The 25,992-nt window shown below is 38.6% G+C and overlaps 1 protein-coding gene and 1 long non-coding RNA gene across 4 annotated transcripts in view; both read right to left on the bottom strand.

Annotated features, from left to right (window-relative positions):
• ZNF385B (zinc finger protein 385B) overlaps nt 1-25,992 on the bottom strand; it is a 176,968-nt gene that overhangs the window by 145,337 nt on the left and 5,639 nt on the right. Inside the window, exon 1 of one of the 3 annotated variants that reach the window (XM_026853317.1) lies at nt 1,980-2,063. The exons of the other annotated variants lie outside the window; for them this stretch is intronic. The gene's annotated coding sequence lies outside the window, so the exon portion shown is untranslated. Of the gene's footprint in view, nt 1-1,979; nt 2,064-25,992 lie in introns of those variants that run through there. 3 annotated transcript variants of the gene reach the window in all.
• On the bottom strand, nt 24,014-25,171 carry LOC113482572. The gene is made up of 3 exons (XR_003398862.1): nt 24,915-25,171; nt 24,209-24,293; nt 24,014-24,116 (listed from the first exon to the last, which is right to left on the bottom strand). It is a non-coding gene; the product is annotated as an uncharacterized LOC113482572 (long non-coding RNA).

Here is a 25,992-nt window from a genome sequence, read left to right on the forward strand (position 1 = left end):
TCATAAGAGACAGCCTTACCAGGGGGAGAAGGGTCTAGAATAACTGTAATATTTCTGTTTTCTTGGCTAAAGAATTTGCTGTTTACATTTTATTCATCTTCCTGCCCCCCTCGCCCCAAATACTCCTGATCAGCTGAAGGCTGGGTCACAGAGCTGTGCAGATGAGCAGTTCTTTACAGGCAAGTGTGCACCTATAATCAGTGCACCTATAACCTCAAGAGCAGGCCCCTTTTTTTAGCCCTGGGAACCAGAGGAGCACAGATCTTGATGCACACCTACCATCCTGGTAGGCAGGAGGAATGAGAGACCACACCTCCACGTACACAAAACAAACCACAAAAGCAGCCGTAGCAATCCTCCCCAAAACAGTGTAGTATTCACAAGCAGAACTATGAATAGTCTTCTCGTTATCCAGACAAGTATATTACCAGGAGAAAGTCTGGTTCTTTGGCACAGGTATACAAATGGAAACAACTTCAGAGTTAGGTTCTTTAAAGAGTCATTTATATGGCAGGATGGAGTATTTCATCACATTCCTAAATCTAGCCCATGCTTAAAATTTTAGTATTTGTGCAGATTCCTCCTCAGGCATGATTCACAGATCAAGTATTCTAAATAAACAGATTTCATATAGCTAATGGTCTTATCAAATAAACAAAAAATATAAACAATAATTAAGATAAACAGCACATCAAATACTAGAAAAAAAAATATTAAAAATAACTGTAAGTAGAGGCACCTAATTGCTTTTAAAACCAAAATACTAGTGATCCTGAAAACCTAGGCTAGATACTGTCACACTAAATCATTTAAGCATAAGTATCATATTTCAAGGCAAGCAACCAAGGTCCTCGACTCAGCTGAGCTTAGATGACGTTTTCATCTGAAAATTTAATCTGCTTAGAGCTTTGGTATTTGTTACTTTTCAATGTATTTTTTAAACCATAAATATTTTCCCCTACTCCCTTTGTTTTCTGTATATTTTTATTTTAACAGCACTGTTGGCTTTGTTCCCTGAAGTAAAAGGTTTTGAAACATAAGTATTTTTATATTACATTGTTTTAGATCCTATAAAACATGCAAACTTCATCATTTAATAATAGAATAAAGAAGTTTACAAATCCTGGCTTGTCAAAAATCTCATGTTTAATTGGAGAAAGCAAATATTTCAAAATAAAATTCAGTAATTATTTCAATAATCTGTAAGATTTTAATGAAACTCAGTTGTTTTGGATACATTTAAAAGTGGTAGAGGCAAACATCTGCATTGGGAAGCTGTGTGGGTCAGAAGGCAAACTGATGGAGCAGACAGCTGCTGCTGAGTACATGTAACACCAGGACCTTTCAAAGGGGGTATATTTTGGAAAGTACCAGTGTAGTACTGCATTAGCCCGTTATCACCACAGCACAATATACACACTCCTGCGCTGCACATCTTGGTTTACTTTCATTCATCAGAGTGAAACCTGTCAGTTGTTAAAGTTGTTAAAGACTGCCAAAATATGAACCAAAGCAGGCTAAGTGGGGAAAATCAGAACACTTGCCTCAAAAGTGCACTCCTGACATGACCAAAATTGTTTTTAATATGGACACACCCTGAAAGAACAACTGAGCACAGCAAGGACTCAAACACCGCACCTACACCCTAAGGCATCCCACCTGCCAGTCTAGAAAGAAAATTAACCTTCAAAGAAAAAGAAATTACTGTCCAAGTTTCACTTTTCTTTTTACAATCAGAATAGTTTTAAACTCACTCCTACTACAAAGTACTGTCTTAGTTGCATTCACACGGGACAAATGAGTCCTTAAAGCAATCTCTTGCCACAAATTTAAGAAATAAGAAAAATAAGCTGAAATTTTAACCCTTATTGTCTAAAACTCTGCATCTAAATTAAAAGATGACCTGATTATAAACAGCACTGATCTCCCAACAACTGATGGGAACAGCAGATGCAAAGCACTTCTGAAAAAATACCTACCTTGAGCATCTTAAACCTTGGCTTTAGGGGGGCCTGCAACAGCATACTCTGATCAGTCCAACCCTGGAGAGGACCTGTACATGCAGCCAGAGACCAAACCACGCTAGCCCTCAGAATCCTGCCAGCTCCTACACAGAAATCCCGGCCCTTGTCTTCCTGGATTTGAGAGACCTGAACATTTGGTACAGCAAATAATCCGTGTTTGAAAAGCTTTGTCCAGACCCTTTTAAAGTCATTAGGAGGAAAGTGGTGGTGGCAAATATCCACCAAGATTTTACAGTATGCACATCTTTCACACAGTAGTAACAGCTTTTACTAAAACTGATCACTTCTTGTGGTGTATGCATTTATTCAAGAAATTGAAAGGTTATTTCTCATAAGGTCCCATTTGTCTTCAAAATATTGTCTCCTTTTCTTCTTCTTTAGAGTTGGAAAAACACACCTTTACAAATCTCTACTGAAATGTCTTGGCTCTAGATTATACAGAACAAGTACAATTCTGCATTGAGTCAGTATTAAGAATCTCACCATGAATGCAATCTATTTTGTAAGAGGTAACCTTTCATTAGAAGGCTATCTGAATGCTTTACACTTTTATGAAAGAAACTTGTACATACACATTAAATTGCAATTTTTAAAAAACCCACACATGAAAAAACTTGAGCATTGCTCCTATTCTCAACATTTCCTAGTCACTCAAATTTATGCAAGCAAGCATCTGGCAAATGTCTTTTTCTTTTTTCTTCGAAAAGAGCTTTTCAGTGCAGACAGATTTTGAAGAGTTCTGGATGGTACTTCTTCTCACTCACCAGGAGTCAGATATGAAATGAGGCCATTTCGTTCCTCAGGCTTACACGTAGCTCAATAACATTATCATGTAACTGAAGCAGCTACTTGAGACTACAGCCAGTGAACTGAGAATAAAGAGAAGTTACATGATCGTTATATCCTGCAAAATCAAAAAAAAAAAAATCATTTAGAGTAATAGTTATAGATTGGATTGTGAAGTATTTAGAAATAGGTTTAAGACTTAAAGCAAGAATGCAAGTTCATTGAAAGGGAGAAAGGATGGAAATTATCCTATCAGGAAAATACAACAGATCAATCCTGCGAGCTCCCACTTTTGCAAAACCTGAATACAGCACAGTATAGGCCATTCAGCAGCAGCTGATACATAACAATATCCACAAATTAAAATGTCCCATACATAAAGGACATGACTCTGTAGAGTGACACACAGGTAGTGTGATTACAAAGGTAGTGCTATATCACTGTAGTTGTATTTATTCAACAACTTAGAGGGGTAGACCCAATTAAAAATTGAAAGGTGAGAACGAAGAAAAAAAGCAGGAAACAAAGAAGAGTATCCAAGTATGTTAGAAAACCTCCAGCTGAAATGATTTAGAAAAATCAAAGTCCATAAAGGGATTGTACGCCATATACATCCTCCACAGGTATTTGAAAGTCTGCTTCTTTCTCTTGCAAAAGTAAGTTCCGATTCAAACAAGACATACTCATTTTTACTCTGATCAAAATCATAAGAGAAGGCAAGGCAACGCAAGTGTAAGAGCTTATCAGGTATTTGACATAAGCTGTTACCAGACTAAACAAGTTGTCCCCCATCACATTTCCTACTTAGTACACGGAGCTGATCTATCCGAATAGATTCTGCAAGCAATACTAGAGCAAGAATAAATTAGTGATTTATGACACCACATTAAAATTCCTAGGTGTCATGAGATACCCTGTTAGGATTTCTGAAACCACATCTTCTCAGCCTCTTACAGCTGGCAAAGAAATCTAAGCATGGACAGCCTTTGTACTTGAAGCTCAAGGCAATTAGCCTTTCAATTTAGCTAATTTACTTTTAAACAGAGTTGTGCTTTCAAAGGAGCTACAAAGAAGTAGCATATATAGTACACTGCTGTAGGTGAGAATGTGCAAATCTTTACTCAGAGGAAATAAGCTTTGGTTATCCTAATGAATTAGTGATGGTTACATGAAGCATTCTTTTCCTGAGTGCCGGTCTAAACTTTTTGCAATGCCCATTCCTAATTAGTTGATACTTCAAAGAACCACTATGCTGGAAGTGTAATTAGACTGCTGTCCCTCTGTGGATCTGTGCCAGGTAAGCAAAACAGAAAACGTTATTTTAACAGCTTACATATGGGCAAAGAGATTTTTCTCCTTTAGCCTTTGGAAATAGTTACATGAGTTATGAAAGACACAGGAACAAATATAAAAATTAACTGGCTTGCAATTTCCAAAAAGGTTCATTCAGACAACTGGCAGGGGCTGGGGAAAGAAAGAGACACCCAAGACTAAGCCTTGTACTGTACACTCTTACGCACCTCTTGTGGGGAAAAGTTATCTATGCAGATGGACCAGTGAAGTCTGCACACATGCCTTAAGAGCTGTGGTCTTACACTGGAGCAAGTATGATTCCATAGCTCCTCATCTCTGTGATAAAACACTCACACACAAAAACCCACCCCAAACAAACAGCTTGAACACCTCCAATGCATTATTTAAAAGAAATTCACTAGAGCCGCTTTTGAGAAGTCTTATGACCTTTTTTATATTTTTAGATAGTATTTCCCAAACATAGATAAACTATCAAGAGGCATATGGTTTGCACCATCTGGGCAACAAGTTCTATTGGGATACTGTGGTGAACAGCATATGCGTAGTGCCTTGTGCGCAGTATCCTACAGTGTTAAAAAAGCACTAGAGACTATTTTGAAGCCAACCTTCAAAAATCTCCCATATGTTTAAGGGACCAGTTTTCTTTCAGAAGATGTGTTCCTCTTTCTTTCAGTACAAATCAAAACAGAGAACTGCCATGTTTAATCTTCATCTTGTTCTGAAATTTCTCAAGGAGGCATCAAATTCTGCAACGTTTCCACCTGTCAAACTATTTATTACTCATCCATACACATCTGATCAACTCTTCCCTTTTTCTTTCATCTCTACTCACAAAGCACATAGAACGTTTTAGTACAGTAGAAACTGGATGGTTCAGAAAAGCAAATACATTTTTATTCCTTGTGACAGATAAATGATCATTTAATCATAGCACACTGACCAGACTAGGTTAAGTAATTTTTTCAGCCCATATTTTTACGCTAGTTTATCAATGTGAAGAAGAATAGCAAGCCAGCTTGCTATTCCTGTTCATGAAAACTTTTGAATGGTATAGTATGACAAATGGCTGACAGCCTCTTCAACTAACACATTTTAGAGTATTTAACATTCGAATGAGATTCTCTTTAAACTACAAAAATAGATGGTTGTTTCACAACACAAACATTAGCTGTTCATTACAAGGTAATTCAGAAAACCGAAAACATTTAAGTAGCTAGTATTTTGCTTAGTTCTACTGATGCCTGCTAGCTCATGCCTGCAAGCAGTTGGTGCTAGCTTCAGGTAAGGGGCCTCAGACAAGAATTCGCCCAAGGACGTAATTTTTGTAACTGTGATGGGTACATCCCGGGGAGGGCAGAGAAACCAACAGACACCTGTGGTAGTCAAAGATAAGAAAGCTGAGAAACTTTACAGACAGAGCAATGAGCAAAGACAAGGCCTTATATGGAAAAAAAAACCCTCAAGAGTTCATAGAAAGGACACTAAGAAACACCTCTTCAACAACCACTAGGCACCACCACAGACCACTGAAAACCCCCATGGAAGTCCCTCAAGAGACCCTTCCCCAAATTTTAGTACACTTGCACAATATATTAACATATGCATTAGATCCTCTGGAAATAGGTGTGTCCTTCCCAGAAATTACAGGAATATTCATTTCTTTTATTGTATAAAGTGTGCTTTTGTTTTTCAGCATGCACGTTAGCTGGAATGATCCCCCATGCATCCAGTGCTGCAATAAAGAATGCTTGCCTTCTAAAAACTTCAAACTAAGTCTTATAGGGTTCTTTTGAAACCAAATTTACGGTAATACTACCAGCCATGAAACTGTCCATGTTAAGGGAACATAAAATTAGACATACTGTACTAGACTGGGAGCTCAGCTAAACTGGAGTAAAAATCACTCCTGGTTTAGATTATCACAGACTGCAGTTGCATCTGCCCATGTCTGTAGCTAGCTCTAATTATAAGGCTGATCCTTTCCTCTTCAGCCCCCAAATTTACAGATTTCTGGCATTCTTAACATTAACAAGAGTAGATTTACACATCAATTTACTTATCAAAAAGATATATCCTCACCAGACATAACATACCTGACTACTGCCATGAAGGTTAATCAAGTTTGGAGTCCAGAGAGCTATATTGAATTATGCTTTTAGAGGAACAGACAGTTTTCCAGCATTATTGCAACATGATTTTGCTTGATGACCCATTTGACAAGTTGACCCATTTGACAAGTTGGTACTTTCTACTTGGGAATCTATCATTAAGCCATTACTTACCTTCAGTTAACTTGCACTCCACTTTAGGTACTCTTATCTAATTGCAGAAGAACATCTAGCTGCCCAAAATGTTCAACACATTGTTGTATATGTCACCTTAAGACTTCTGTCCTTCCCTACCACGTGCATATGTCTATCAGAGGCAACAGACCTGCCAGGAAAATGGCTACTCGATCACTGACCTTTCTCCATCAGCCATTCTGTTGAATAAATCCCTATAACACTCCCAGTAACCACTGCCACCCCTACTGTATTGTCTGCAACACATTTAATCAGGTATCACACAGTCCAGTCTTTGCATTTTAGTTTTCTCATAAACAAAAAAGAGTCCACGACATACCAAACATCACTGATTCAGTATTGGGTCATATTTACATAGTAATTCATCCAGGAACTCTAGTTTTTAATCAAAGACATAAACCCCAAATATTCTGTATTTTTAAAGCAACGCCTAGGAAGCAGGAAAAAACCCACAAAAATATGGACAGACTTACATGAGTTCTTTGTCAAATTCAGGATTAAAACATCTCACATGCCAAAATGCCAAGCAGCCAGGAAAAAACAGTAGTAATTTTAAAAGTATCCCAATTATTTTTTTTTAATTAAACATGTGAAAAATACAAATCATTTTAATAGCAACTCCTCAAAAATAGATATTTTTTTTTAAGCTTAATTTTTTCAAGCAGAAATGAACAAAGTGAATCTTCTTAAGTGTATTCCCAGTTTTGCCCATTTTCACAATCTGCTTCCTTGAGACTAGGGAACTGCCTTGTCAATTAGTAATTTAATAAAACAAATTGAATGATACTGTCTCTAAGATAATTTTCTGAGACTTTCCTAAATCTCTAGACTTCTACAAAGTTGCTAGATCAGGTTTTTTACTTGTATCTTTCAAAGTATTGTATCCAAGTGTTCTTTTAAATCAAAGGACTCATCTTGTATTCCTCCATAGAAAAACCATCTGCACTGAATAACATGAAACATTAATTAGATGCACCTCCACCAGATTTTACAACTCAGAAGAGCTGAGAACAAACTTAGAAAAGGCAAATGATGTAGAGGATATAGTTTGAACCAGTCCAACAGAAGGACCACAAAAAAATTTGGAGTTTTTTAAAGAACAAATTATTTCTCTATGTTTTAGAATAACCTCTCAAAATGTAAGATAACTTAATACCCACTCTAAAGCAAATGGCTTTTAACTAATTAGAGAACTGGTACAAGATGTAAGGTATTTCTAGTGAAGCATATATTTTATTCATAAAAAAAGTTTTGGGCATGAACTTGCATGAATAAAGTTCAAAACCCACTGACATAATGGGAGATTCCCACAGGGTATTTGAATCTGGCTGTTGCTTTCTCTTGCTTGAGCATAATCACATAGTTTTAGTCTCAGGAAGCAAAAATCATTTCGTATCTTTCTTGAAAACATCCAGAATTCACCTAAGCATAAAAGGGAAGCCACAGCGGAAAGCCAGGCAGAGCAGACAGTCACCTTGTTCATACAGCCCAAGTCTGACAATGCTAGGAGCTGAATGTAAGTTGTACTGGAAACCATTATTTCAGGATAAAGCCTGCTAATACTGCAAAAGAGCTCTTGGACACAAAGGGAAGAACTCCGAGGACTGTGAGAAAATACCTGGGCATGAACCAAAAACCAAACTACATTCATAAACAGTGTGAGATTAGGACACATCAGCACTAGGAATATGAAGGAGAGAAAACCCTGCTCAAAACTACAAGCATGATCAGTGGCAGTGAATGTCAGTCCTAAAGTGCTCCTAAAAAGATTAGGATCCTCCCAGGTTAGTCATCTGTAAGAGGCTGTCAATGTCCATGTAAACTATTGATTCTCTTTTGGAACTTAAAAATATTGAAAGCAATGTTCCCTTAAAGTACAAACGTAAAGGGACTTAACATATGTTTGGTCTTATTAACAACTTAAGATTTATGATCAAGTTCTAAGAGAATTATCCAACCGGTAGCAACAGACTGTAAGAATAGGCAAGTGGATCACTTAGTTTGAAGTCATATGCAAGAACAGACCAGGTTAAAGTCAGCACTGCCTTGAATGTAACCCTTCGCTTCCCATTTTCCTTGTCTAAAGGAACCGCAGTTAAGCATATTTTGTGCTGATAGTGTACTCCGAGAGCCCTCTGGCAGAGTCGAATATATGGCCACTCCCTAATTCCTCCTGCCCATCCATGGACTTGCACAAACCTCTCCTAAACTTGAGCTGCCAGTCAACTCGGGCTTCAAGTGACTGCTACCTGCAAAATCCGTTCTGAACACCTATCTTATTCCACATTAAAATATACTTCCATTCATAAAAAAATGAGGCAGCCTTTTTCTGACAATTCACACTCTGATGCAGAAATAGCACATGCATGTGTTCCCATGCTGCGGATAATCCACCCTGCTTTCCCTCAATTAAGAGCCTTGTTAGAGTGAATGCCTTTGCTCATACAAATCTGACAGACAAATGCTCCTCATTTCTCTGCATTCCAGTCAGTACAACCATACTACTGCACTAATACAATTCAGAGTGGATAAACTCTTGTACATACCTCTAAGATTTACACTTTAATTTTAAGCTAAAAAGTAGTACTTGAATTGAGAAGTCATGTGGGGTTTTGTTTGGCTGTCTCCCCTTTTATTAATAATTTGTATAAAATCAGTATACTATTTGCATATAATACTTAAGAGGCAAAAACACTTGAAGAGACTCCGGTAGTATATTGCCCCTACGCCAAAACTTTCATACCAGAGAACCACTGGCAATTCCAACAGCGCTAAACCGCATAAAAATTTTAAGTGCCACACTCTTGTAGATGTTCTATACCAAGTATTCTGAAGGTACCGAGAAAAAAAATAGTCATCAGCCATTTGAATCACTGAAGTAGAAGTCATTTCATTAAACTGTTGCTTCATACCCATTTCAACAGATACGCAGACCAGCTAAGTGCAAATAAAACATGCTGTAACACAAACCAAAACAGATGTCTTAACTGCAGTATAAAGCAAACTGCATGATACATATACAGATTTCTTCCTTCCAAAGATGTTTGTACTTGATATAACCCAGAGCTTCCTACAGGAACAGCTTTACTGTCTGAAATACTCTACGTAAAGAAGCTGTCACATGAATAACAAGCAACCCTTCCAAGCAAAACTGGTCTAAGTAGTATTTCTCAAAGCACTTAGGACCAGAAGAAAGACTTGGTGCATAAAGCCAGGGACAGAAAAGATGCGCAAAACAGCCTGTGGGTATCCTCATGGTTCACACATCTGTCTGTGTATCCCCGACCTGGGAGAAGGGAAGATGGGAGTAGAGGACAGACAGAAGATGTGCATTTCCACTCCTGCATCTGCAACAAAACTCTGGGGTTTATTTTGCAAGTAATTTTACACCTTTGTGTCCAAATCATCCCCTCCCTTCACCCATCAACTCAGGCTAGAATGTCAAAGCAAAGACACATTTTGTAGCATGCGTTTGTGCTCATTATCAGCGTCAGGTATGATCTGAGGCATCTAAACATCACCTCTGACACAGTACTTAAGAAACAGAAGAATATTTTTTTAGTAAAAAAGCAACAACAAAGGTCTGCCAAAATAAGGGCCGTTCAAGTGCGCAACAAAAATGAACAAACTATGGAAGAATCACCTTACATCCACCCATATTACAGAGATGGACTCAAGGCATACAGTTCAGCTTTTGCTGATTACTGCATAAAGCGAGCTTCTCGCAGTGTTGACTGCATACCAACTGCCGCGCTAACAAGCAGTGTCTTCCTTCGGACATTTACAAACATCAGAATGCTTATTCATGACAGTCCCACATATCATCTGCCATCCCAGATGGTGACTGGTGGGATGCTGATTTTGTCCTAAGGCAGTTACCACCCACCAAGATAGTATATGCAGGGCTAAACAAAAAGCATGTGCCATCTGCTATCAAGTTTATAAGACTTTGAGACCTACTAGGTTAGTTTAAGTTTATTTTAGATCAGACAGGTCAGAAGGCTATGGCTCTCTAAATGCCCAATAAAAGCAGGGTAAATTGCACTGTTAACAGGCATGCAGTAAATCAAGAACAAGTGACAACGTGCTGCTGGGCCCACCTCTAACACCTTGAGAGCAGCAAAGGATTCTCACTGTGATCAGTGGCAAAAGGCACATACAGCCCACAAGCTCAGAGGGAACCAGATGGAATCTGAGACCAGGAAGCAAGATGAAATTCTGCAGAACTTATAGATTTCTTTGGCCTGAAGATATTTTAGAAATTTTCCTTCTTGCTGACAGGATGTTTTTTCTGCCTCCCTTGCTTGCATCTCTCTACTGCTATCATTTTGACAGCTGTTCTCCATCTTATGATTTCTTGCCCAGCCCCAGCTCTTTTCCTACCCCCATATCTCCCGTAGATTCTTCTTATCCTCCTGCTCATGTGTTGTCATACTATATACACACAGAGGAAATAAAAGTCAAGTAAAAAGCAGAACTAGTGTGACATCTTCTGCCTGCTTCACAAACAGCGCAAACTTCCTCTTACTCACTTTATCTGTCATACCCATTTATAGATGGTTAACAGAAAATACAGCAATTTCCCCAATCTGGGGCCATTAAGCACTCAAACTACATAAAATTCTACACGTTCCTCTCTAAATAATCTAATTAAATATTTTTTTTTGTACATTTGTAAAGATATAAAGCAAGAAGAGAAAATATAAGAACACATCCACCAGTTCATTTTCCCAAACAGTTCTAAATCACCAGGTACATGAAAACCTTTCAGTGAGGCAGGGATTAACCCTTGAACAAGTGTAAAGGTTACATCACTGTCTGCACAGATTAAAAAAAAGTATTGGTTAAACTCACCCCTTAAGAAGTGGGATTTCAAAACACAGCCAAATGGCCTTTAAATCATTAACATCAGAAAAACAGGGCATGGGAGAGATCGTAAAGGTCTGTACTGCACAATAATGACAGAGAGGGGTTTCAAAGATCTCTGCTGAGGCCCAACACTGTATGAGCCCCTGGTGCTACAGCCCACACTAACAAGGCTGCATCAGCAGAGATCCTCCTGGAAGCCTGGGAGCGGATGCTGAAGGAAGACGCCTCCAGTCAGCACGAGTGCATCACCGCCTCCAGCATTCATACCATGTCGGGTAGAGGCAGGGCAAAAGAACAGAACACACCAAACAGTCACCTCCAAATGACAGCTTAGCTCTTAAGAAAAAGTAGGACCCATCTAAAGAAATAAAATCTGGGCAAGTACATGCAGAGAGAAGGATTTGTCACTCCTCTCCCCCCAAAGAAGCAACCAGAGGCAATGTGGGGCACAAGGTAGAGTTTCTCCATGCTCCTTAACAAAAAGTTTCCTTACTCTTCTTTAAATGACTGTTAGTACAACAGTCAGTTGTTTTAAATCATCTTAGACTGCTTCCTCTGCTGCAGATACCACAAATACCAATCTATGCATCCTACTGCAGCTATATGCAGAACACGTGGCTCTATTGCATGTCCATGTAATAATTTATGTAATTAATACCCAATACCACAATAAAGTTATTTAACACAAAAAAGATCTGACAAATAAAATTATACAAGTCACAGTCTTATACTGCCTTCCTGCACAGAATACAATTCTGGCATCTCCTTGGGGATGTAAACATTTTTCCACCTTTCATTTTACAACTAAGAGTCTGAAGTCTTCACAGAAATTCATGCATACTGCTCCCATAAAAAGTAAAAACATCATTTTGCGAAGGGATAAACTTCTGAAGGCAGTCACACTGAAAATTGGCTGTTAATCTCCTCTGAATAAATAAAACCCCCAGAAAGATGGAAGTGTGATCAGAATATGTATTTTTTGCCCTTGAAAATGCTGAGGTGTACAACAAGAAGCTTTTACTTCAGTATTTACAGCTGAAGTTATCCTTCAGAAGCCCATTTTACTCTCATGAGATATTACTTTCTGGACACTCACTTTTCAAAGCCCTTTGCAACTTTAAGATTGTAGTAAAGCTGACTTTTATACCTTATTTCAGTAGATCTCTCTCCCTTGCTGGAGCTACTGCATTCCTTGGAGAGATTTGGTGGTTCTTCAACTTCCTAAATGTTTTATTAATCAAGAAATTTTTTTAAACTATTATTTTTGCAGTGTGTAAACGGTTGACTTTATAATGCAAAACATCCTTGGGATAAACAATTCCTCTAATAGATCCCTTGATTAATGAAGACCTTGCTCTCTCACACTAGCTTATCTAGCTGACCTGTGCTCAAGTTACACTTTGCTGAAGAGCGATAACTGAAGACAACTTCTCCTAAAAGACAACTTTAAACACACTTACTGCCTTAAAAGATCCAGTGGATTGAATATGCCTCCTGTGCCGACATCACAAACATGACATTTTGAAACATCATTTATAAAGGTTCACTTAAAAACACATACTTTATCAATCTAATGTCTCGTTTGCTTATGACACTCTGCTCATCAGTTCAGGGCTGCTAGCTCTCAGAATTGAAACTTGCAGTATTAGGCATTTTTCTTAAGTCTGGCTCATGCAGCCATAAAAATCCCTAGGAACTCTAGCTTTTTAAGTATCCTTCTAATCCTTGTAGAGATGACTGAAAATAGGAACCTTAAAGGCTCAAAAACTAGAAGGGAAATAAAGAGAAACCAAATTGAATTTTATACTAGGACCTGACAAATTTTTGAATGTTCAGAGCTGACAACATATCTGGCAGCTAGGTAGGAGTGTCGATATTCTCTCAGCCATGAACTTGATCAAGTCCTGTACTGCTGCTATGCTTTACCACTACAAGAAACACGAGACTTTAAAAAAACAACAACAAAAAAAGCGACCTTTAAGTTCAGTCCTCATGAACCTTAGCCAGGACAATGAGACCTGTATTTGGCCATACAAGGTTTTCCAGGGTCATCTCCAGCCACTTGTTCTGGGCCAACACTGTTGGTTTAAAATTGCTCTTTCCCTGGTGTGTGCAGTGCCTACACGCATCAGAAGGCAGGTGTTTCCTCTTCCTTCACATTCCCACAACCTCCCCCTTTCCTTAGCCTTTATTTTCCAAGACTAAGGAAGTCTCCCCATAAAAAACCCAGGATCTCCTTTTCCCCAGCCAGGACACTTCTCTACACCCATCTCAGTCTGAACTCATCACAAGCAGTAATCAAACCAGTTCCCTGAACTCCAGATGGGGACTCATCTGTTTTGCAATTGCAACATTAATGCTTCTTTATCCCTAAAAAGCAGGAAGGGTAGGCTTCCCTAGTTCATTTAACAAAATACTTAAAAACAATATACCAATCATTTTTTTTGTTTAGTCATAAGCAATTAAAAACCTGACAAGTATCAGTGAGAATTCTCAGCTATTCTAATTCATTCATCTTATGTTAAATGGCCAATTCAATCAGTAACCAAAACTGTCAATTAAATGCCACGTTACTGTTTTTAAATATTTATCAGTCCTTAGCTAAGACATGAACAAAGAGAGTCCAGTTCAACTGTCAGCAGAAACACACTGTCGTCTGCCACAGGAAACCACATGTGAAAGCAACTAGAGTTCAGAGATCCCACAAGATACCATTGCAATGGATATTAAGGACAGTTTCCACAAGAAATTTCTAAGTATGTACAGTTGCAAATTTTCCAATTATATTTTCTACTTCCCCTTGGAAAATCCTGGTTTTAGCCAAAGTTTTCTCTAGAAAATAATCGATTTAGTCAAAATGTTATTTTCAGAAATTGCAGTCATTAAATAGCATCATGACCACCTGTTTCAGCACTGTCAAACAAGCATGCAAATGGAAAAACTGAAAACCTAAGAACTCTAAATTTTACAGAAATAACCTTCAAAAGGCTTTTTGCTTGTTTGTGTTTAACATTTAAAGACTTTTCCCCAAATTTAGAACAGGAATCTAAATCCACACTGAGAAGTCAAATGAGATAGCTGCTTTGGTTTCTGAACACTTTTAACCAACAAGGTCTTTTAACTCAGAGACCCTTTGTGAACTAAGCTGATATTGTGAAAGTCTCCTCACTCCTGCTCATCTTTTGAACTGGGATGGCTCAGGGGGCAGCTGTAGCTGTGCTAGAGATGATCAACAAATATTTTTCAGGAAATAGGGCTGTATCCTAATCCCCAGTCTCCCCCTTCAATATATAAAAAATCTCTTCTAAAAATAAGCAAAACCCCCCAAAATAGGCAAATAGGGAGAAAGAAGCATCTTAAGGGCTAACTCTGTAACTCAGTGTGACTACAAATGCTATAGCAGAACCTCCAGCCACAGCACAGCAATATCCTGGTACTGATCAACCTGGAGCTCTTGACCTCTAAAGACATCCAAGGTTCACATTGGATCATGAAAACTTTCTCCATTTGCATTTTATTGAGTTTCTCATTGCATACTTGTGGCCCAGCCTTACACTCCTCACACTGCAAAAATTCCCAAGGGTAAGTGGAACAATCTCATGTATGCCTTTGGGTTTGCCCAACTTCGTAAACTCTAATGACCAAAACTAATTAAAGGGTCAGATAAGCATATGATTTTGCATCCTTGCATATCAGAGAGCTCTAAAATTGGCCAAACACCTATGGATGGATTAACCATATTCAAAATATCAAAAGCTGTAAAACATGTTTAGTGTGTCAACACAAGAAAGAAAATTTAACAGGTTACTCTATCTTATCTCCTATCCTAACTTTGGGAAAACCAAAGTTCTTGCTCGACTCCTTGAGCAAGCATGACATGTGACACAATTATATTCCATTGCTACTGCTGGGCCAAGCATATACATACACACACATATAAACAAAACATATATGGGCACCTTGTCAGATTCTCTCACTTCACCCTTTCCATAAAGTAGTAGTAAAGCAGACATCCTGTTACCCCAATGCACAAGCCAATGCTCAAATAGTTTTAACTCTCAAGATAGCACCTGCAGTATAATTACCATTTACTGGAATTCTGTTTTATCCAGCTTCTTAGTGAGAAAATTCTTGCATTTCAATAACTAAGCAGTATCTATTACATTGTAAGAAAAACAAATAAAATAAGAGACTTCACAGGCTCCAAAATCAAGTAGAGGTAGGTCACAAGTTTTTCGTCACAATTTCCTAAAGGCATTTCAGACTGCTCTAACATAACTGCATTCAAGGTCTCCATTCAACAAGTGTCCTCCCAGTTCTGCAAAGGGGTTCACCAATAACTTCTGTACCAGGTAAAGTTTTTCTAACTCTTTTTGAATTATACTGTAAATCCAAAGGACAAGATCCATACTTATTTACACTTGCTACAGCACTATGTGTGCTACGTCAAAAGGACAAAACACGACTTAGGTACTAATGACTCCATTTCTGCTCTCAAAACAATCTGTAGGTACAGTACACAGGCTGATCTATTGCCTGCTCCTGCCAGGAGGACATATCTTGTCTAGATTATCTGAATAAATCCTCAATAACAACAGAGGAATGGTTTTATCATGCACATTTTCTCAATACAAAGACAGATAAAATTGCTACCATTTTAAAGGACCTTTAACTCTTTCTCCTATGTCTGACTGCTTGGACTCTAAACAATGGTTTAGGACCACTTCATCTGTTCTCTTGTTGACCTTCCCAAACCAAATAGACAGATAGACCAGGGAACCATAAAGTTAAATTACTTTCTTTTTGCAGTCATTAATCCGATTCCTTTAATGAACATGCATATTTCAGGGTAAGCACATATTTTGGGGGGAAAATTTAAGAGACAATCTGAAACTTTGCAAAGTTCTTATTGCAACAACCACCCAAAAAAAAAGTAGTATAACCCCAATACTGAAGTCACTAATAAATACAGCCTGCCTATATTTTCCAGTTCACATCCTAAACAATGTTACATTGTACTCTTACAATACTACCAGTTCTCACTCTCAGGATATCATACATTCATTGTTATCTGATGCAATTCCCATTTTTAAAATACACACAGACCCTCTGAAATAAAGCACACTACACGAATACATGTCATTTATTATCAGTGATAAGCATTTGCTTGTCATTCTTAAGCATTAACATCAGTAAGCATTCTGGAAAAAAGTTCATATGGAATACCAGCTAGTGAGTTTGCTTTGGGGTTTTTTTTAATTAAATACTTGACTTCATACTTCCATGAACAGGAAGAATATAATCTGATTTTCCTAAACCAAATCACACTAACAATTTACCCTACACACTGCAGAACCCTGGAATAAAAACTGCAATTTCTTGGATGTGCATAAAAATCATAGTGAACTCATTTACTGAAAGTAGAATAGAAAGCTGTATGGAAACAGTATATTCTATATAGGAATAATGAATTACATTTCAAATTAATTCTTGCGCAAGAAAAATAGTTGGAAAAAAAAAAATTGGTGCCCTAAAACTGTCGAAGAGTGAACTCATTTGGGAACTACAGCTGTTGCCCTTTAGAGATTTGGATTAAAATCCATCATTATCTTCCAGTTAATACTCTTTTCATCGACCAATCAGCAGTCATATGGTGTTTACCAACCCCAGTCACTTAACCCACTTGAATGGCCTTTGTACTTCAATACAATCAGATTACTTCTAATCTAAATGATTTGTGTCCTTTATGGGACAGATAAACACTAATCCCAAGGTTCCTAAAACATAGCAAGCCTAAACAGTGCCGGTACAGCATCCACTGTTTGTTGTTTTAATAGAATATTTCATTCAAGTTGGGAAACACTGATTTGATCACACTGACCCTGCCTTTTAGATACTCACTCCAAGTTTCTTACCTAGACAAAGAAGAAACATTTATTAGCAAACACCATCAACTAAGATATACAAAATCAGCCACAAATAATCAATATACTAACACTTAGATACTACTTTTTGATCAAATTATTTCACATGAAAAAATATTTATTCTTTAAAAGTAGACTAAGCAAGGAGGAACATTTTGAAACTCCTTGTTCGGCAAGGAGTTACACACGGTAATGGCCCACAGTCCCCCAGCTCCCAATTCCCAAGTCCGCCTGTTCAGAATGGTTTTCCAAGGATTCAGCTGTTAAAGTGTCCTCAATCATTCCTGTTCTTCAGTTAATCTTGGGTGACACTTGGAAGTGTGAGTTTAACATCTAATTACATTTAACAGTAATACGCTTAGGCTCTGATCTCACAAATGCTTCTGCACAGGTGGATCAGCAAGCATGCAACAATCCCCCTAGGAAAGGAGGGACCCACAGATGCAAATATTTTTGCATGATTGAAGCCAGGTACATCAGTGTACCTGTAGCTCGAAAAATACCAGTCATGAGCAAGAACAATTTAATACTTTGGTAGTAACCTCACAATGACAGCAAGTATGCAAGCACCTTCACACAAAGATAGTATCGGTGTTACCCTATTATATTCACATATTCGTCAACATGTAATTTCTTACCTAGAAAAATGTGTAACTAAAATTCCAACTCCCTACAAAACATATCACCTTGTAAAATATAACGGAACCTATCCCAAGTTAAGACAGGATGAGCCTACTCAAAACTGGATAAAACATTCCCAAAGAAAAACTGGGATGCTGGATGATCTTAACAGCATCTGTAGCTATTACCTTACACAAACCTAAACAGCTTCACTTAACATGCCTCAGCACAGGTGCTTATATTTCCTATTAACTACAACTCTTTCCTAGTTGATGACCTAAACTAGAAAGGCCATTTTCTTATGGAAAAAAAAAATGGAGAATGCGTTCACATGCAGAGGCTGCTCTCAGCAGGTGACCTCAGCCTACCTCATAGCGATGAGTGAGCTAACACACAAACAGAGAATCAGGAACCTCCACCATTGCCAAAATTCTCTTTTACAACTGAGACTCAAGCCTGACACATAAACCTTTAAAAAGCCTCCATCCAAATTCGAGTGAGGCAGATCATCTTATATCACAGCACATAGTGCAATCCCCTTCGTGCCCTATGAAATCTACCATTCTGGCAGCAAGTACTTCCAGGATTATACAGTGAATGGCACATGTACTTCTTACTCTGGAAATGGCTCTTTTGGTGTTCCTTATACTTTGAGCAAGATCCCTATTACATGTTATGTAACAGCCTCCTTGAAAGATCCATCAGAAATTACAGCTTGTTTGAGATTTCCCAGAAGTTCCAACAATCTCAGAAGTGCTAGGAAAGCTTATACAATTCACTGGTGGAACTATGAGCTAACACATCACCAAATACAAAATTTAAGAGGAGTGATCTACCTTTCCATGAGCAGTCACCTTTGCTTTTCACTATTTTCTCAAGCTCTGCCACAACCTCAGAAGGTTGCGTGATTCATTGAATACTATATTTCTGTTATCTTAACTGCAGTCATGAAGTAAGCACAAACTGCAACTGTAAAATGGCAAGTCAGTTTCTCTTCTACTGCCATTTAAAATAATGATGAGAGTCCAACACCCAGAAGCCAAAGATACAAATGCAACAATGACCTGCACAGCAGACTTCCACGATTAGACCCACTGCCAGCGCTTGGAAGAGGAGGAGTGTTATTTCTTTCCCCAGATACCTAAAAATTCCTAAAAATTCCCAAAGACTGCTGGTTCCAGGATAGATTGTAAAGTCCAGAAAGACTGAAAAAATATTTATGAATATGAGAAAGTGATCAGAAATTTGAAGGAAGAACTTGTAAATTCTACAAATCCTTAAATACTTAATGAATAAATACCAGGCAATAGCAAAACATCACCCTCTGTGAACCCCAAAATGTATGTCAGAAACCCTGTCTCCCATCATGGGAGTAGATAGTAGTAACAGTTTTCACTTACAAACTCAGTAGCTCATGTGTAAGGTAACATAAACTACAAAGGTGCCACATGGTTTTTTTGAAGATTAATAGCAGTAAATTCAAACTTCACAAGAGGGAAAACAAAGAAAAAGGATGGGAACTACAGATCTCTCAGGACAGACCAGAACGCTCAGATGCAAGCCAGCCAAGCCTTTGTGGCTCCACAGAGATAGGACTACAGACTAAATAAGGAACGGATGTTTTCTGGAATATGTAGGAAATGCCCATAGACCACAACAGATTCAGAATTAAATACACATGGGTTTGCGTCCACACAGATGCTACAGGTATACCTGTAATGTTACTGCACGCTTGGCAGGATGTGATAATTCTTGAACTTAAACTATGCAGCTGCACAGCAAAATAAAAAGGACCTCTCATTCCACTCCTGTACTTCAGATGGCTCCTCCCAGCAATTACTGAAAGCAGCTGCCCCAACTAGAAACCAGCTGGTTTCTGGAGATGGAAACAAGGCTTAAGTAGTATCCCTGTTTTTTCCCCCCCCTCCCCACTCCAGAAGACACACTTAGACCACGAACCACTAAGAAGCCAGAAATACCTGAGTATACAGAAACATAACTAGAGAAGCTTCAGGTGTATGAGTAATACAGCAAACAACTGCTTTTTTCAAAAAAGTTACTTAAGTAGTCAAAGCAGCAATTTGAAAAGACCCTTCCCAAAATCCCTTGGCTAGCAAATACAATTGGCCTGCTAAGGGTTTACCAACCCCATTACTGGAATCAAATCATGCTGGAACACTATTTTTCCCGTATCAAGAAAATAGTTAGAGCTAGATTCTAAATATGCGAAACACCTGCATTAAAGTTTGAGCAAGAAAGATTACATCTGCATTTCTACTCTTGCCTGCTGTTTTTATGCTTTATGGAAGAGCCACATTCCCTCCTCGCTCCAATGAATTGTTATGTGACAAGGAAGCAAACAACTATAAGTCACAGCAACATGGACTTTTATGTCCTTGCCATAATAAATGAGAAGATGCTTACAGCTGCTTTCTTCTCCAGCACACCAGTCACCTAGCTAGGGGAAACCATTAAGCAACGAGAGGTGTGATCCCATTCTAGCTTTCCACTTCGTTAAGTCATACATCATTTTTACGTAGGAGTCATTGGGCTATAAATCATGCGAGGCAGAACGAGAGCTAATTAAAGGGTCAGATAAGCATATGATTTTGCATCCTTGCATATCAGAGCGCTCTAAAATTGGCCATATTTTATATAAAACATTTCAAATATTAAAAGACATTTCAAGCAGATCGCTATTTTCTTCTAAGAGGTGGGTATTTCTATCTGAAAGGCATCTATATTTAGTTTCCTAGCACGGAAGCCCCACGAAACCCTGAGTCAGTCCTTATTAGTTTTTTTAATAACAGACTTAACTCTGCCCTGCACACGTGTTGCAGTGCAGTCTTGTATACTGTCTTTGAACTTAGGTTTTTTTCTAGCTAGAGCAAACTCTTCTGAAGACAGCAATTCACAACCTAAGAAATCTCTACATGCACTAAGGCAAAGCATTAATCAAATGCACCTAATCCTGCAGTTAAAGTTAAGTGTGAGCACTTCAGGCTACTTAGAGGATTCCTTTGCCAATAAGGTATGGCTCACTTGAGAAAAAACAATCTATTTCCTGATACCAGATTTCTCAGTCGATGCAATTATGTAGTAAAAGATCTTCTCTGAAGGGTTAGAGGTAAATCTGATGTAGACATGTTAACTGAAATATATATCTCTCTCTCACAACCCAGGAGGGCTTTTAAGTATGCATAATATTACTGTGACACCTAGAGCATCTGGTAGCAGGCGAGAAACCCGTGATACCAAGGCCATATAAAAATACAGCCTGAGGATGATCCTCTTAGCTCCAAGAGGTTTTTCTCTAGAGATATGGATATATGTTTTATTTTTATTTCTTCTTCACCTTCTTTTTAGTGACCTAATAATTGTAGCTACTAAAGTGTATCATCAAACACAAGAGAATTCATCTCAGAGTAATTATTAACTATATATGTTTTTAAATACGTGTATTCATCAGTCTCAATAATGTGTAACTACAAGGAATAGTCTAGTGCTCATGCAGCAGTCTTATACTTCATTTTCATAACTTTGGTTTCCCACCAAATACCTTAAAACACAGAAGAACAAATTTTTTCTGCTCTGAATGTATACACAGGTTTGACAACTAAGCTTTAAAAATAAAGAGCATCATTCTTTTATTCTGCTGAAGGGGGAAAAAAAAAAAAAAAGGTATGTGAAATTTTTCAAAAATACTTTATTTCAAGCTTGACTGACTGGAAAAAGGGCTCCAAAATATTTTTATTAAAAATGGGGCAGTATCCATATGAAGATTCAAATTTTACTTGGGTATCCCAGTATCCCTGTGAGTCGCCGGCCACTCCTGCAATTTGTAGAGCTAGGCTGCAATCAGGAAGGGGAACGTTGATCAGATACACAGCTAGGTCAAATACTAAGCTCACCAAGCCAAGCTGGGGTCAAGAAATTAGAAAAGCCAAGAAATACAACTACTACGGGGAAAGGTCAAGGACCAAAGCATTAAGCTGCCCGAGGGGACGACAAAGATGCGGTGTAGAGGATGATCAGGACTGCAAGGGCCAGGCAGGGCTGCCTGCATTCAGCCCACGAAGCCACAGTTCACTCTCCTGTGACCTTCAAACCTGAAGCATCCCAAGCAATCTCGAGGAAGTTTTTCATCTTCACACTATCCCACAGACTTTAAGAAGCATTTGGCAGTACTCCGATAAGTGAATTAAGTTCTGCCTCTGGCTTTTTGGAAAAATATAAAATACAAATCCTAGTAACAACCATTCTAGAGAGATTCCGACAATGCTTAAAAAAACACTAATGCCCATTTTTGAAAACTAGCCCATTCAGAAATGCAAGCTGAAATGATCCTTTTAAACAAAAAATCCTTTTGTAGCCCAAAGCCAGCTACTCCAACCTGATAAGTAATTTTAAAATATATCTGTTTTTTGCAACAAGTCATTGACATGAAAGGAATTTGAGGGTTCCTGTAAGATGGAAGAAGCAGCAGCAGTAGCAACATAACAATAAATGACAGGAATGGATTCCACAATATATAGTCAAAAATTCATAATCAAAACCACTCAAAACTTCGATGCAGCATCATACAAAATATGATTTCCAGCTCTGTAAATACAAAAGCCATTCCATACAAAACATCATGTTAATATTAAACACATTTATACAGCAGTAGTGTACAAAAGCAAATCTGCCAAGACCCCCATGCTCAGCATGAAACATGCTGTTGACTCCTAAATCCCCATGACAGTTCACATAGTTATCACAACCACATGGTAAAAGAAACCTCTGAGCAACTGTGTACAAGGCAGGAAGAGGCTGTGGTTCTGCACATAGAGATTACGAACCCCACACACTCTTGTCAACCACAGCCCTTCTGTGTCATGTCATCTGGGGTCTAATGCCAGCATGCGCTTTAAAAACAAAACAAAAAAAAAAAAACCACAACACAAAAAAAAAACCCAAATCAGATTAGTATAAATCTTTTCCTCTGAACAAGAAGAAAGTTGTCCTATCCTTGCTCAAGATCTAGACATCCACTTTAGAGATGGAAAATTCAAATCTTTTCTTACAAAGCTACAATACTGAAATTTGATCAATATTCTAATTTACAGTTACAAAAATGAAATGCTGGGGTTTCAACCCCCAGCCCCAAATGAAGGCTGACATATGGGTGATTCCCACAGCCCTTCACCAAGGGGGGTGAGTTTGCCTTCAGGCTTCCCCCCAGGGTGGTGCCGGCCTGGCAGGGAGAGCCATGGGGTAAAGGAGCCCCAGGGGTCCCGCGTTCAGTGAACAAAGGTCGGGCGTCCCATGGAGGGATAACAGCTGGGACCCCTGGCACAGGGGCAGTGTCTGTCTGTGAGGTGGGTGCCCTGTGCAGAGTTCCCTGTTGGGGAAGGACCTCCTGCCTCCCTGGGGCTGGGCTCCACTCAGTTCTGGCTGCTGTAAACACGGGCTGTGTAGAGATTCAGTGTGTGGCTTCCTTGGTCTTATGTGTTTGGCTTGTTGACTCTCCCGTCCCTTCTATGGCAGACTGCATTTCACCATTGATTCCACCCGTTGTTGGTCGTGTGGTGTCGTTGTTGGGGTCAGTGGGATTGATGTCGATTATGTATAATCTGACTGACTTGTTTGTGCCCCCAGCGCTCACCCATGTACTGACCCTTTTGTACCAAATACAATCTGGTTATTGGTTCATCTTTAAGCTGGCTGTGTCCTTTATGCTAGGCCTAAAAATTGGCAAAACAGAAACCCAAGTGAAAGGCTTCTGAAAGCTACAAGTAACACGTAAGAGAGGTAGGTCCATGGGGTTTCTTCAATAGCAGAGGTTTCTCCAGCTCTTTTAAACTGCAACAAGCTCCCACCAAGTTACATGCAGAAACACTAACACAAATTCACTGAAAGAGTTAAAAACAAGCATTACAGCATTCCCATTTTGTCTACCTCTCTCCTCCCCATCCTCTTTGAGTTACATGATAAATTACAATTATGAAGGGGACAACTGAGACACATCAAAGTTACAGTTAGCATAGGGCATTGCAACATAGTTGACAATATAACCAAATTATGAAGTTCACCACATAATCAAATTTTTACATTAGTTCTGTCAACATTTGTTATTACTGATCATCAGTGTAACTCTATTTGATGCTTGCTGAAGTTTGTAAAGCTCCGCTGTCTGGTTTCTTATGCTATTTTTGTAGCATTCCTGAGTTGGTGAGACTAACCCACATGCTGAGGAAAGACAGCAGAATTTGACTTGAAGTGTTTTCTCAAACCTGTTTGAAAGAAAAGTTTAAGAAAGCCAGTGTAGGTGGCTCTTGTCTAGCCTTTCAGGAATATCACTTGCTCTAGAGTATCTGTCACCTACCTGAAGTAAAGGACGAGTCCCAAGTACAGTGGATATAGTCTTACTCAAACCTAGATCCATAAAGCTACAGCAGTCTCAGATACTTCTAAAAGAAGAGTGATTTGTATCTCCAAGATTTATTTTATAGTTTTGCAGACAACAAATATTAATTTTAAGCAGTTTAGTACTACACAGAATAAGACAATAGCACCAAACATCCCTACCCATATGTTAGAGTACTTTATATTTTTCAATATTTTTCATATTACCTATGAGACTAGCAGTATTATAACTCCATTTTGGCTGCCCAAAACTGTCTATAACAAGGTTCTGCTGCTTCTGATGTCACCTGTCTAAAATAACATGCTGAAGTTCTCCAGACTGAGATCTGATGATATCTGAGCAAATCAGTGAAACACAAAGCCCGTCAAGCCTCTAATGTTGCTCCACATAGTACGAAGTTCATTTCTTTAATCATTCCAGAAGCTCCAGAAGCCAGGCTCTGGATCTAAACATTTGAAACGCACTTATAAACAATTCAAGATTTACCATAATTCCTCAGGACAGAATTTAGGAGATTGTATAGCTTGCTTTAAAAAAAAAAAAAAAAAGCTAATAGGCTCTTTAAATTACAAGATCATGTTTTTCCCTCTCCTCTCAGACTGGAGATGAATAAATACAGTCAACGTAAGTCATAAGAACGGCTACCTCCTGAAAAAAAACCCACCTCATTTGCTGTAGAAGTTGAAAGAAAAGCAGGAGACTGCAAGAGAAAAAGATTCTGTCAAGGTTATGGCACTTGAATGCTGCAGTGCAGAATCTGTCCGTATCCTGGGCTCTACCACAGAGTTGCTAGTAATGCTAGGCAAGTTGCTTAATTCGATCCTTCCACAATCACTAACTGGGCATGCCTTTTCTGGGAGCCTAACTTGATAACTGCGAGCTGCTGGATGCTCATGCTGTGAACACACACACTACATCATTCCAAGTGTTGACACACCAGTCCCCACGACTCAAACTGAGCATCTAACATTACTGAAGACCTCTCTCTGTGCCAAAGCTCCCCCACCGTGTCGGAAGAAAGCCATACATTTATGTCATGGAAGCGTTGCACAGATTTTTTTTATTTTTTTTCCCCTGATTGTGAAGCACACAGCTACTATAAGCTGAGCACCAGTGAAATGCCCACATTCTCAGAATTATGTTTGAGTGACAAGGCACACACCAAGAGAGTCAGGAAAAATCGTTTGTCAGTAAGCGTTATCTACCCTGTGTACAAAGGCTGGCGAAAGTCTCACCGAAAAAACCCAGAAATTACTCCTGTTTATACACACCAACAGGCTCAGTTAAGGTTGTATAGACAACACTTTCTGGTATTTCAATTTTCAAGTAGTTAACTTGGCAATTTTCAAGTTGTCTCAATTCTGTTCAATGTCTATAGTATGGGTATTCTTGTTCCTCTGATTAACAAGGGACCCAGTTAAGCATCAAACATGGTATTGACTAGGCACAGGCCCCACAAACTACCAAACATGCAGCTGTCTGGCATAGACTGCACCTGCACTGCAGATAACAGACTGCAGAAACGGACAAAGGCAGAATCTTTTTCTGTAAAGCTTTGACACTGATTTATAAGGGGTTTTCTTAATTAGTAACATGTATTAAATAATGTCATTTTAAGAGAAAGATGAAGTGCATCTAGGCACATTTGCAATTCCAAGTCAAAGATTCACCATACAATTATTAGCAGGTGGCCAAAGGACTTTTTTTTTTTTTTTTTTGTCATATGCAGTCATGCAAAGATA

This window comes from Athene cunicularia (assembly GCF_003259725.1).
Source record: "Athene cunicularia isolate RWA chromosome 7 unlocalized genomic scaffold, athCun1 chr7_part2, whole genome shotgun sequence".
NCBI classification, from domain to species: domain Eukaryota; kingdom Metazoa; phylum Chordata; class Aves; order Strigiformes; family Strigidae; genus Athene; species Athene cunicularia.